Raw genomic sequence first — 11,086 nt, 5'->3', positions numbered from 1 at the left:
CTAGGAAAAAATGAGCAGAAAGTACAGAGTTCCCAGATGCTTCCTTCCTCCAAATTTCCATAGTGTCTCACATTATCAACATCCCCCAACCAGAGCAATTCATTCGTTATAATTGTTGAAGCTACATTGACATATGATCATCACCCAAAGTTCATAATTAACATTAGACTTCAGTCTTGGTTTTGTACATTCTACAGGGAAAGACAAATTTATAATGACATGTATTCACCATTATAGTATTACACATAATACTGCCTTACAAATCCTCTGTGCTCCACCCACTTTCCTGCTCCTCCCCTCATCGCACCCGCAATCCCTGCAACCATTGATCTTTTTACTGTCTCCACAGTTTTGCCCTTCCCAGAATGTTATATAATTGAAATCACACAGTATGTAGCCTTTTCAGCTTGGCTTCTTTCACTTAGTAATGTGCATTTAATGCTCGTTCTTGTCTTTTCATGGTTTAATAACTCATTTCTGTTTAGCACGGAATAATATTTCAGTGCCTGGGTATGCCACAAAATAGTAGTTTTTAAAGGAAGTTTTGCTGTTTGAAACACTTTAAGATGTAGCATGAGATATTATGAGGTATAAACATTTCTTTCTTTTCCCCTAGAAATAAGCATGTGTATCAATAGCATTAATTAAATTACCCATACTTTCCTTCAAATTTAAAATGTGACATTCACCATACATTAAATTCTCACTAAACACAATTAAGTTTCTAGATTCTACATACAGTAGGCGTTTACTTAACTGTGCATTACTGTGCCCATCCTATATTGCATCAATTATGTAATTTTTTAAGCTTGTAGGAAAAGTGCCCCCTCATTTTTTTATCCACATCTGGACATTATACCTATCTATATATAAAATATGATTGATATCTAACCATGTTGAAATCCCACATTTACATTAACATGCCTATTTCCAAGTTTGTAAATCATAGACTTCAAAACAGCACATTACACTTTAGTATAAGACCCAACCCAGGACAGAAGTACTAACTCACAGGTAATTTGAACAGTAACTGGGAACATTTTATATAAAATAATGCCTTGGACAATAATTATAAAATATATGAGGAACGCCAATGCCATGAAATATAACCTACACAGAAAACAATCTACAGGATTTTCATCTTCAACAGGACCTTTAAAATGTGTTTAAATATTCCAGGAATAAATGATAGGATGTGTTGAGATTCACTCAAAGTGGTTGGCACAATATTAAGGGAAATATTAGGGAAAGTTATAAGATTATAGTCTCAAACCTTTTGGAAGGCCAAAAGGTCTTCATAAACTTGTAATAATGGAAGAGTCTGATGGCAGCCAGTTCTTGCCGTAGAGTATTAGGTCATAGGGTGAAGATTAGGGCTAATAGAAGCTTCCCCTGTTAAGTCTGTTTACCCTACATTCCTTTGTCACCAACTACTTGTATACTCATATAAACTTTGTGAGGGATGGCCCTCTCATGGGGAGGTTGAAGGGGAATTACCCATTAATGGTGTTTGTTCTAGGTCCTGGAGCCAAAGCTTTCATCATTCATAAAACCATTCTTTTAACCATGTTAATTATCCACAAGTGTGTTGACTTAAAACCTCTGTTGTTAAATCTATACTAAAGAAATGTGAGGAGGAACTACCGGTAAGGGGTTGGGTAGCTGTAATTGACCTCTGAGAGCAGCCAATGACATCTCTAGCCCATTCATTAACTGTATTTGGTGTGTGAGTGTATTTTATTCATCCATCGAAGAGTTAGAGTTTGCAGGATAGACCCCTGCAGGTGGTGATCAACATCTCAGGTGGTGACCCCAAAGTGATCAATGTCACAGCTGGTGCCCTGCTATGAAGAGACCTGACATGATCAATGCCACAGGAATGAACTTCATAAACAAGGTTACTAACTTATGAACTGAAAAAGAGAGCTAAGAGAACACGACAAAAAGTAAAAATCACAAAGATTAAAACCTTAATCATTAGGGAAAAATCCCCTGATGATTAGTTAAATATTTCACTAGGCACTGTTATAGAGAGAACTATAAACTAGAAGAGATGACAAAGGAGAAATAATGAAATATATCCTAGTCAGAATTTTAGAAAATCACAATATGAAAGAACATTTAAGAGCTGTCCATTTAAGATGAAATATGAAGCTCCACTATTCTAGTAGCATTTGTTCCAGAAGAACTACAGAGAAAGATTGGATGAGAGACAATATTAAAATAATTAATGCTGATACATTTCCAGAAATAAGGAATGAGCTATCAGATTAAAAAGTTCTACCTTGTACTAGTAATAATGATATGTGTAAATTCAAATCACAATGAAAAAATACATAAAGGATAAGAGGAAAATCCTAAAAGCAATAGAGAAACGCATGAATATCTACAAAGAATGAATTACTAGGAGACACAGCCTTAGCCACTACAGTTAACAGAAAAAACTTGAAAAGTACCTTAAGCCTGCTGAAAAGGTACTTAAAAAATCATATGTAACCAAATTATAAGGATAAAATAAAGATTAGATCTAGAAATATAATAATTTATACATTTTATAGTTCCCAGAATTCAATGTCAAACATATGTCCTTTAGCTGGACAGAAATAAAATAAAAAAGGAACAGGAAGTAGAAGGAAAAAAGAGAGGGTGTATGCAAAAAGAAATCAGTAAAAAATGATAGTAAATCAAAGTAAGCTTTTACCATAAATAATTGATTCAGATTAACTAATTATGGAGTGTGTTTAATAAAATTAATAATGGGAATGATATTAACATTAATTTTAGGATGCATTTCAAAATTTAGATGAAAGTAAACTAAAAGGGAATTTTAAGGGGCATCTAGTAAGATGCCTGATAAATCCTTACATAGTTTGAGAGGAGACTACAGATAATCTGCAGATTAGGCAATTTTAGAAAATATACATTTAAATATTAATAGGTGCCACTAAAATAATAAGTATGAGGTTTATAATTTCCATCCAAGAGAATAAAATAAGAGACATGACAAAAATCTTGACCAATTCAGCTAAAAGAGGATGATTGAAGAATCAAAATAAAGACATAGCAAATAAAAGCCACAAAATATGATGCAAAATACATTAAACAAATCAGAACTCAAAATATTATAAAAGTAAATGTCTATAACTTGCCAATTAAAAACTACTTTTAGGGGGTTAGTAGGGTCACTTATTCCTCACTCTTGATGTTTCCTTCCATTTGAAGGGACATTCATTAATGTTACACTTCTGGACTCTCTCCATCCCTTTGTTCATCTGTCTGGGGAGTTGTAGTCAGGTTCCTGGAGGTTTGCAACTCAGCCATGTCTTATTTTCTTTGATTTTGTAATCCAGCTTTCTCTAGGATTTAAGTTTTCTGGTCTGTTGCTTCAGGCTGAAATTATATAGTGCTGCGAACTAACACAGGAAAGCCTGTGGTTGTCTAGTGCTACCTGTGATAGAGTAGATATGATGGTTTCGACTCTGAGTTTCAGTATCATGAGCTCATTGCCAGTGCACGTCTGGGTCACACTGCCAGCATCAGCTGTATAGCTAATAAATATTTTATTATATTTATTTACATTTTGATATTTTTGTTTCCAAACTCATTAATATTCTTTTTGTCTAAATTAGTGATATTTTTAAATCCCATGCTATGAGAAAAATCAGAATTCAAATTATTAATGAGCTTAAATATTTTAATATTTAATAGCAAATTAGTACTATGGTGTATACACATTTCTGTTAGAAAAATTTTCAAGTTTAAGCAAACTTCATTCACTTCACCTTTCCTTTAAATATAACTCCCATGCTGAGTTCTGTGTTTTGAATACGGATATTAGGACAAACTTTATATAAAGCGTTATGCAATTGAACAAGGTCACATGATAGATATTTATGGGATGAGATGGGTATCCTGTTGTGCTTATAACTTTTTCAAAAGCTGTTTACCTTCTAATACACAAAGAAACTATTTTGTCTTTTAAATATCACATTATCTTTTGAGAATGATGCATAGTTCATTGTAAGAAAAAGTCATCGATTTTAAAGAATGGTAGTAGTTTACAGAAAAAAAGAGAAGCAAAAGCAAATGCTCGTAATTTAGCTTTTTTGCAAGTGGAACATATGGTCGAGTTTATTGGAAATTAAAAAGGAAACATCTGAATTTGGCCACATATTATGAGAAATTTTACATTATACTCACTAGTTGGCTGAATCCCCTACTTGTCAACTCTAATTTACTCTAAAAATGTCACCTTGCCAAATGCCTGGGTTTTAATTGTGCACACATTTAGTAATGGGATTCTAACAACAGGCACTGAAATTGTACTGTCTCATATATACATTGTTTATGACACATGCATTTGTATATTCTTTCTTCTGTTTTGCTTGTACTATATTCTCTTCATCTGTTTTTGTACTAGTAGAATAAATGTGGATTGATTCTGGGGAAACTTTGGGTTAATAATATTTCAAGTTATCAAAAAGCAGTTGCATGCACCAGAAGTGTAGCATTGCATTTAATAGTGGAAATTCTTTAGCAAGACACTGATAGTAGTAGATTTGGCAGCTGAATGATGTATTTCTGGAAATAGGAGGATGTCCTAGAAGTAACTTGTGGCTGTTTCTAAAGATTTATTAAAACTAAGCTGACACTTGCATCATTGATAGAGGTAATTTTAAAGCTCTTGAAATTCTACTGACCCTAAGATAATGAAACCACCACCTCATACACATTTATATTCTGTGGTGTGGAATGTGGCTAGTGGTATGGAATTTGAAATGCTATCATTATCTTCCAGAAGAATTCACAAAAGTAACTGAGGGCAAATGCATGGACTCTGAGACACTGCAGAGAAAGGAAGATACAGTGCTGAGTACCTGATGAGTGGTTATGTATAAAAACAAACAATAATGATAAGGGATTATTTAGGCAGTTAATAAATCATGAGGCTCGATGATGCATATAGCCTCATAACCAACACAGATTTCTTAAAAACTGTTTTCTTTATCATGTATCACAGCAGAGAATTTATATTATGCCCTAAAACAAATCAAATCCAATGCATATAAAAAGTACCATAAAATGTACTTAGAAAAGTCTTGCTGAGGCAAAGATATGTGCATATTTATGGCACAGACTGCTATGGGCTCCACAAATGAAAGCTCTGCTTATAATCCAAATAACATTTCTAACAGTATTTTCAGATAAGGAGAACGTGTGTTAAACTCTACTCAGAAGCTTCAAATGTTTAGGCTCATTCGAAATGTGGATTGTCCATATGAAATGGGGTGATTGCTTTATATTGAAATTCTACAGAAATATTAATGAAAATCTATGGGGATGGCTAACATTCAACTGCTTTCAGAGATTCAGCATTAAACTATGATTTGTTAATCATAGTTCCATATTCATGGAAATGGTTTATTACATTGTTCTAGTCCTTTCCTTTCAATACTGATATTCACCAGTACTGGGTAAAAAGATGAACTTTCAGAAAACAATGCAAGAGAGGAGTGGAGTGTGAGGGGTAGGAGGATGCATAAAGACAGATGATGTTATGCACAGATGATGTTAGTAGAAGTTGCAAATTAAAGATGTGAAGCAGCCTCTGCTCAAAATTTCACTTATTCTTTGGCAGCTTTATTACCATAATTATGCAGGATTCTCCTTTGTTCCCCTGGTCAGATCCTTCCCTCATTGTCTAGGATGAATATTGTATCCATTCTCCTGTAATCAAATTTCTTATTTTATCACACAGAAGCATACATGCGCACGCATGCTCGCACGCGCACACACACACCCTCGCGCGTACACACACACAGAATGTTTTTAGTAAATGACTTCCTCTACAAGTTCACAAAAACAAGTACTGCCTTAGTTAACTGTAACAACGGTATTCAGTAGCCGAGTTTATAATTATTCTTTCCTTAAATAGAAATGGTATTTCTCTAGTCTTGTAGGTTTGTTTTTTGTTTTGTTTGGTTGGTTTGGTTTTTTTTTCTTTTTTGAGAGGGAGTCTCACTCTGTTGCCCAGGCTGAGGTGCAGTGGCACAATCTCAGCTTACTGCAACCTCTGCCTCTCAGGCTTAAGCAATTCTTGTGCCACCCTGTCTGAATAAACTTTGTATTTTCGTGGAAACAGGGTTTCTCCATGTTGCCCAGGCTAGTCTGGAACTCTTGAGCTCAGACATTCTGCCTGCCTAAGCCTCTCAAAGTGCTAGGATTACAGACGTGTGCCACTACACCTGGTTTTGTAGATCTATCCCACTTCCCATTGCTCCATTCATTATCTATAATCTATCCATTTCTATCTTTTGACTACATTGCTTGCCATATCGAATTCTGTTTCTATTTTTTCTCATGACTTATTTCCATTAATATTTGGCTTTTACAAGTCTCCTGGATATATTTTAAATCTATTTTGAGCTTATTTCCTTCCTCTAATTGTAACTCTTCTCTCCATCATCATCCCATCCCTTGCTCTTTCACAAACTTCTGGAAAAGCCCTTTTTTATTTTCCAACAATCCCTTTATGTTTCTGTCTCCTCCCATCTGATGCTCTAACTAATCCATCAAAACTATTACCCCTAATGGAACAGTTCAGGAAAAATTCTGCTGATATCTCTCCTGTGTTTCTTTCAAATAGTGTCTTTTCTTTTCTTGCAGAAAAGAGGATATGATATAGTCCTCACTTTTTCTATGTCAGATTTTCTCAGATTCAAAACCATTGACATTTTGCACTAAATACTTTTTTGTTGTTGGGTATGGTTGTGTGCATTTCAGGATGTTTAAGAGCATTCTTGCCCCATTCCTGGCTTCTATCCCGTAGCTTTCAGTAGCATGCGTCATCTGTGGCCCATCCATGCCTGAGCCATGAAAATTTAAAAACTGATTCCAGACATTGACAAAGATCCCATGGAGTGCAATATTGCCCTCTTTTCCCTGATTGAGAACCAATGGACTATGGTGACAACTTCTTTCTCTCTCTCTTCCTTCACTTACCTCTTAAATATTGATGTTTGTTGGCTCCTACTCCAGTACTGATAACTTCACATATTATCTGTATGTTTGTGGCTTATAAATATATATTTTTGTGTCAGAATGTTCCTTTCATTCAATTTACTCTCACCAATAAGATATTAGGACAGCTCACAAGTGCCTCTAACTCAGAACTTATGAAACGGAATCTATTGCTTCTCATTCCATCCCCCACAACCTGAGTATCTGCCTGTATTCTCATGGTGAAACAAGTAGCTATCAAATCTCCAAGGCAGAAATATGGGAGTAACCCTTGACTCCTCCCTCTCCCATATCCAATCAACAATATTTCAAAACTATGTATTTCATTTTCACTATTATTTTCCCATGTCAGGAAGCCATAATTTCTAATACATATTACTGCAATATTTTTGTCTGTTTCCTGATTTAGATATCTTCACACTGCAGGGATCCTGTGTGTCACATGGTGAGAGGAAGGGAGTAAGAGAGGGAGGAGAGGGGTTGGATACGGTGGTTTATGCCTGTAATCTCAGCACCTTGGGAGGCTGAGGCAGGAGGATAGCCTGAGCTCAGGAGTTCAAGGCCACCATGGACAACATAGTGAAACCCCAACTCTGCTAACAATACAAATATAGGCTGGGTGTGGTGGTGCATGCCTGTAATCTCAGCTACTCAGGAGGCTGAGGCACAAGAATCACTTGAACCCGGGAGGTGGTTGTTGCAGATGGCACCACTGCACTCCAGCCTGGGTGACAGAGCAAGACTTTGGCTTAAATAAATAAATAAATAAATAAGAAAAGCGAGACGACGGGTGCCAAGCCCTTTTGAACAACTCTTGCAAAACTCGCTCATCACTGCATATCTTCCACCAGGTCCCAGCTCCACTAAGATCAAATCTCAATATGAGATTTGGAGGGGACAAATGTGCAAACTGTATCAATTTTCCAATCCTATGTCTTCTCAGTTATCCATATTAAATAACTTCTAATTTCCTGAAAAATATTATTTCATCCTATTTGTAAACTTTTGCATGTGCTATTTTTTTCCTCTTGAAATGCCTTTATTGTATGATTTGCTGCAGCGTTAATCACTGCTTGCAGGTCATATCTAAGCTACCAAGATTCAAGAAAGCTTCTTCATTGTTAGAGCTTTTATGAAACCTATCCTCTGTGTTTTCATGAAACACTATAGACCAGCACATTATTACACTGTATTGAGATTGTGTCTTTTTTATTTTCTTTTTAAATTATACTTTAAGTTCTGGGATACATGTGCAGAACATGCAGGGTTTTACATAGCTATACACGTGCCATGGTTGTTTGCTGCACCCAGTAAGCCATCATCTGCATTACGTATTTCTCCTACTGCCATCCCTCCCCTGGCCATCCACCCCCCGATAGGCCCAGGTGTGTGATGTTTCCTTCCCTGTGTCCATGTGTTCTCATTGTTCAATTCTCACTTATGAGTGAGAACACGCAGTGTTTGGTTCTCTGATCCTGTGTTAGTTTGCTGAGAATAATGGTTTCCAGCCTCATCCATGTCCCCACAAAGGACATGAACTCATCCTTTTTAATGGTTGCATAGTATTCCATGGTGTATAAGTGTCGCATTTTCTTTATGCAGTCTATCATTGATGGGCATTTTGGTCAGTTCCAAGTCTTTGCTATTGTGAGGAGTGCCACAGCAAACATATGTGTGCATGTGTCTTTATGCTAATGATTTATAATCCTTTGTATATATACACAGTAATGGGATTGCTGGTATATTACTAGTATATACCCAGTAATGGGATTGCTGGGTCAGATTGTATTTCTGGGTCAAATGGCCACACTGTCTTCCACAATGTTTGAACTAATTTACACTCCCAAAAACAGTGTAAAAGTGTTCCTATTTCGCTACATCCTCTCCGGCATCTGTTGTTTCCTGACTTTTTAATGATTGCCATTCTAAGTGGTGCGAGATGGTACCTCACTGTGGTTTTGATTTGCATTTCTCTAATGACCAGTGATGATGAGCTTTTTTTCATATCTTTGTTGGCTGCATAAATGTTTTCTTTTGAGAAGTGTCAATTCACATCCTTCACTCACTTTTTGATGGGGATGTTTTTTTCTTGTAAATTTGTTTAAGTTCCTTGTAGATTCTGGCCATTAGCTCTTTGTCATGTGGATAGACTGCAAAAATTTTCTCTCATTCTGTATGTTGCCTGCTCACTCTGATAAGTTTCTTTTGCTGTGCAGAAACTCTTCAGTTTAATTAGATTTCATTTGTCAATTTTGGCTTTTGTTGCCATTGCTTTTTGTGTTTTAGTCATGAAGACTGCCCATGCCTATGTGCTGAATGGTATTGTATAGGTTTTCTTATAGGGTTTTTACGGTTTTATGTCTTATGTTTAAGTTATTAATCGATCTTGAGTTGATTTTTGTATAAGATCTAAGAAAGGGGTCAAATTTCAGTTTTCTGCATATGGCTAGCCAGTTTTCCCAATACCATTTATTAAATAGGGAATCATTTTCCCCTTGCTTGTTTTTGTCAGGTTTGTCAAAGATCAGATGATTGCACATGTGTGGTGTTGTTTCTGAGGCCTCTGTTTTGTTCCATTGGTCTATATATCTGTTTTGGTACCAGTACCATGCTGTTTTTGTTACTGTAGCCTTGTAGTATAGTTTGAAGTCAGCTAGCATGATGCCTCCAGCTTTTTCTTTTTGCTTAGGATTGTATTGGTTATACAGGCTCTTTTTTGGTTCCATATGAAATTTAAAGTAGTTTTTTTCTAATTTGTGAAAAAAGTCAGTGGTAGCTTGATGGGGATAGCGTTGAATCTATAAATTACTTTGGGCAGTATGGCCATTTTCATGATATTGATACTTCCTATCCATGATCATGGAATGTTTTTCCATCTGTTTGTGTCCTCTCTTATTTCCTTGAGCAGTGGTTTGTAGTTCTTCTTGAAGAGGTCCTTCACATTCCTTGTAAGTTGCATTCCTAGGTATTTTATTTTCTGTAGCAACTGTGAATGGGAGTTCACTCATGACTTGGCTCTCTGTTTGTCTATTATTGGTGTATAGGAATGCTTGTGATTTTTGTACATTGATGTTGTATCCTGAGACTTTGCTGAAGATCCTTATTAGCTTAAGGAGATTTTGGTCAGAGATGTTGGGGTTTTCTAAATATACAATCATATCATCTGCAAACAGAGACAATTTGACTTCCTCTCTCCCTATTAGAACACCTTTTATTTCTTTCTCTTGTCTGATTGCCCTGGCCAGAACTCCCAATACTATGTTGAATAGGAGTGGTGAGAGAGGGCATCCTTGTTGTGTGTCAGTTTCAAGGGGAATGCTTCTAGCTTTTATCCATTCAGCATGATATAGGGTGTGTGTTTGTCATAAATAGCTCTTATTATTTTGAGGCATGTTCCATCAATACCAAGTTTATTGAGGGTTTTTATCATTCAGGGTGTGTTGAATTTTATCAAAGGCCTTTTCTGTATCTGTTGATAAAATCATATGGTTTTTGTCATTGGTTCAGCACAGACAGGAAAAATTTGGAAAGACTTGATACTTTTAATAAACACTTGATTACTTCTATCTAGAGATCAGCTTCTAGTGGGCAAATTCAGCAAGAAGGAAGAGAAATAGAAATAAAACAGAATGTGCTATAGAAATAGGAACAAAAACTTAAATAACAACAGTTACGTGGTCTAGAAAGCATGAGTTGTGTCTTTGATGGAACATTTAAAAACATTGCTGTAATGTGGAAAATAGAGATATATTTCCAAAAAAATTTTAGACATGAAAAAGTCATAGTCAAATGGAAACTGCAAAGAAACTCTTCACGAAAGGGTAGGACCACCTTTTTAATGGTGGCTCTCAGTCTTTGTAGGGGATGCAGCTACATAGTTGAAAGGGAACTTGGCATCTCCAATTCTTCTCAGTTTCTCACAGAACATGGCAACATGTGTGACCTGGAGTAACTTTATTAACAACTCTACCTCAGTTTTCTTATCTGTAAAATACAGATAAGCCTATTCATGGAATCATTTCAATTGATTTAATTATTTCTGGCTTAATTTTGTTGTTTATTTAAA

The sequence above is a fragment of the Sapajus apella genome, unplaced genomic scaffold, assembly GCF_009761245.1.
Source record: "Sapajus apella isolate SASKATOON/1434 unplaced genomic scaffold, GSC_monkey_1.0 scaffold9, whole genome shotgun sequence".
In the NCBI taxonomy this organism is placed as follows: Eukaryota; Metazoa; Chordata; class Mammalia; order Primates; family Cebidae; genus Sapajus; species Sapajus apella.
This window is presented reverse-complemented; position numbering follows the sequence as displayed.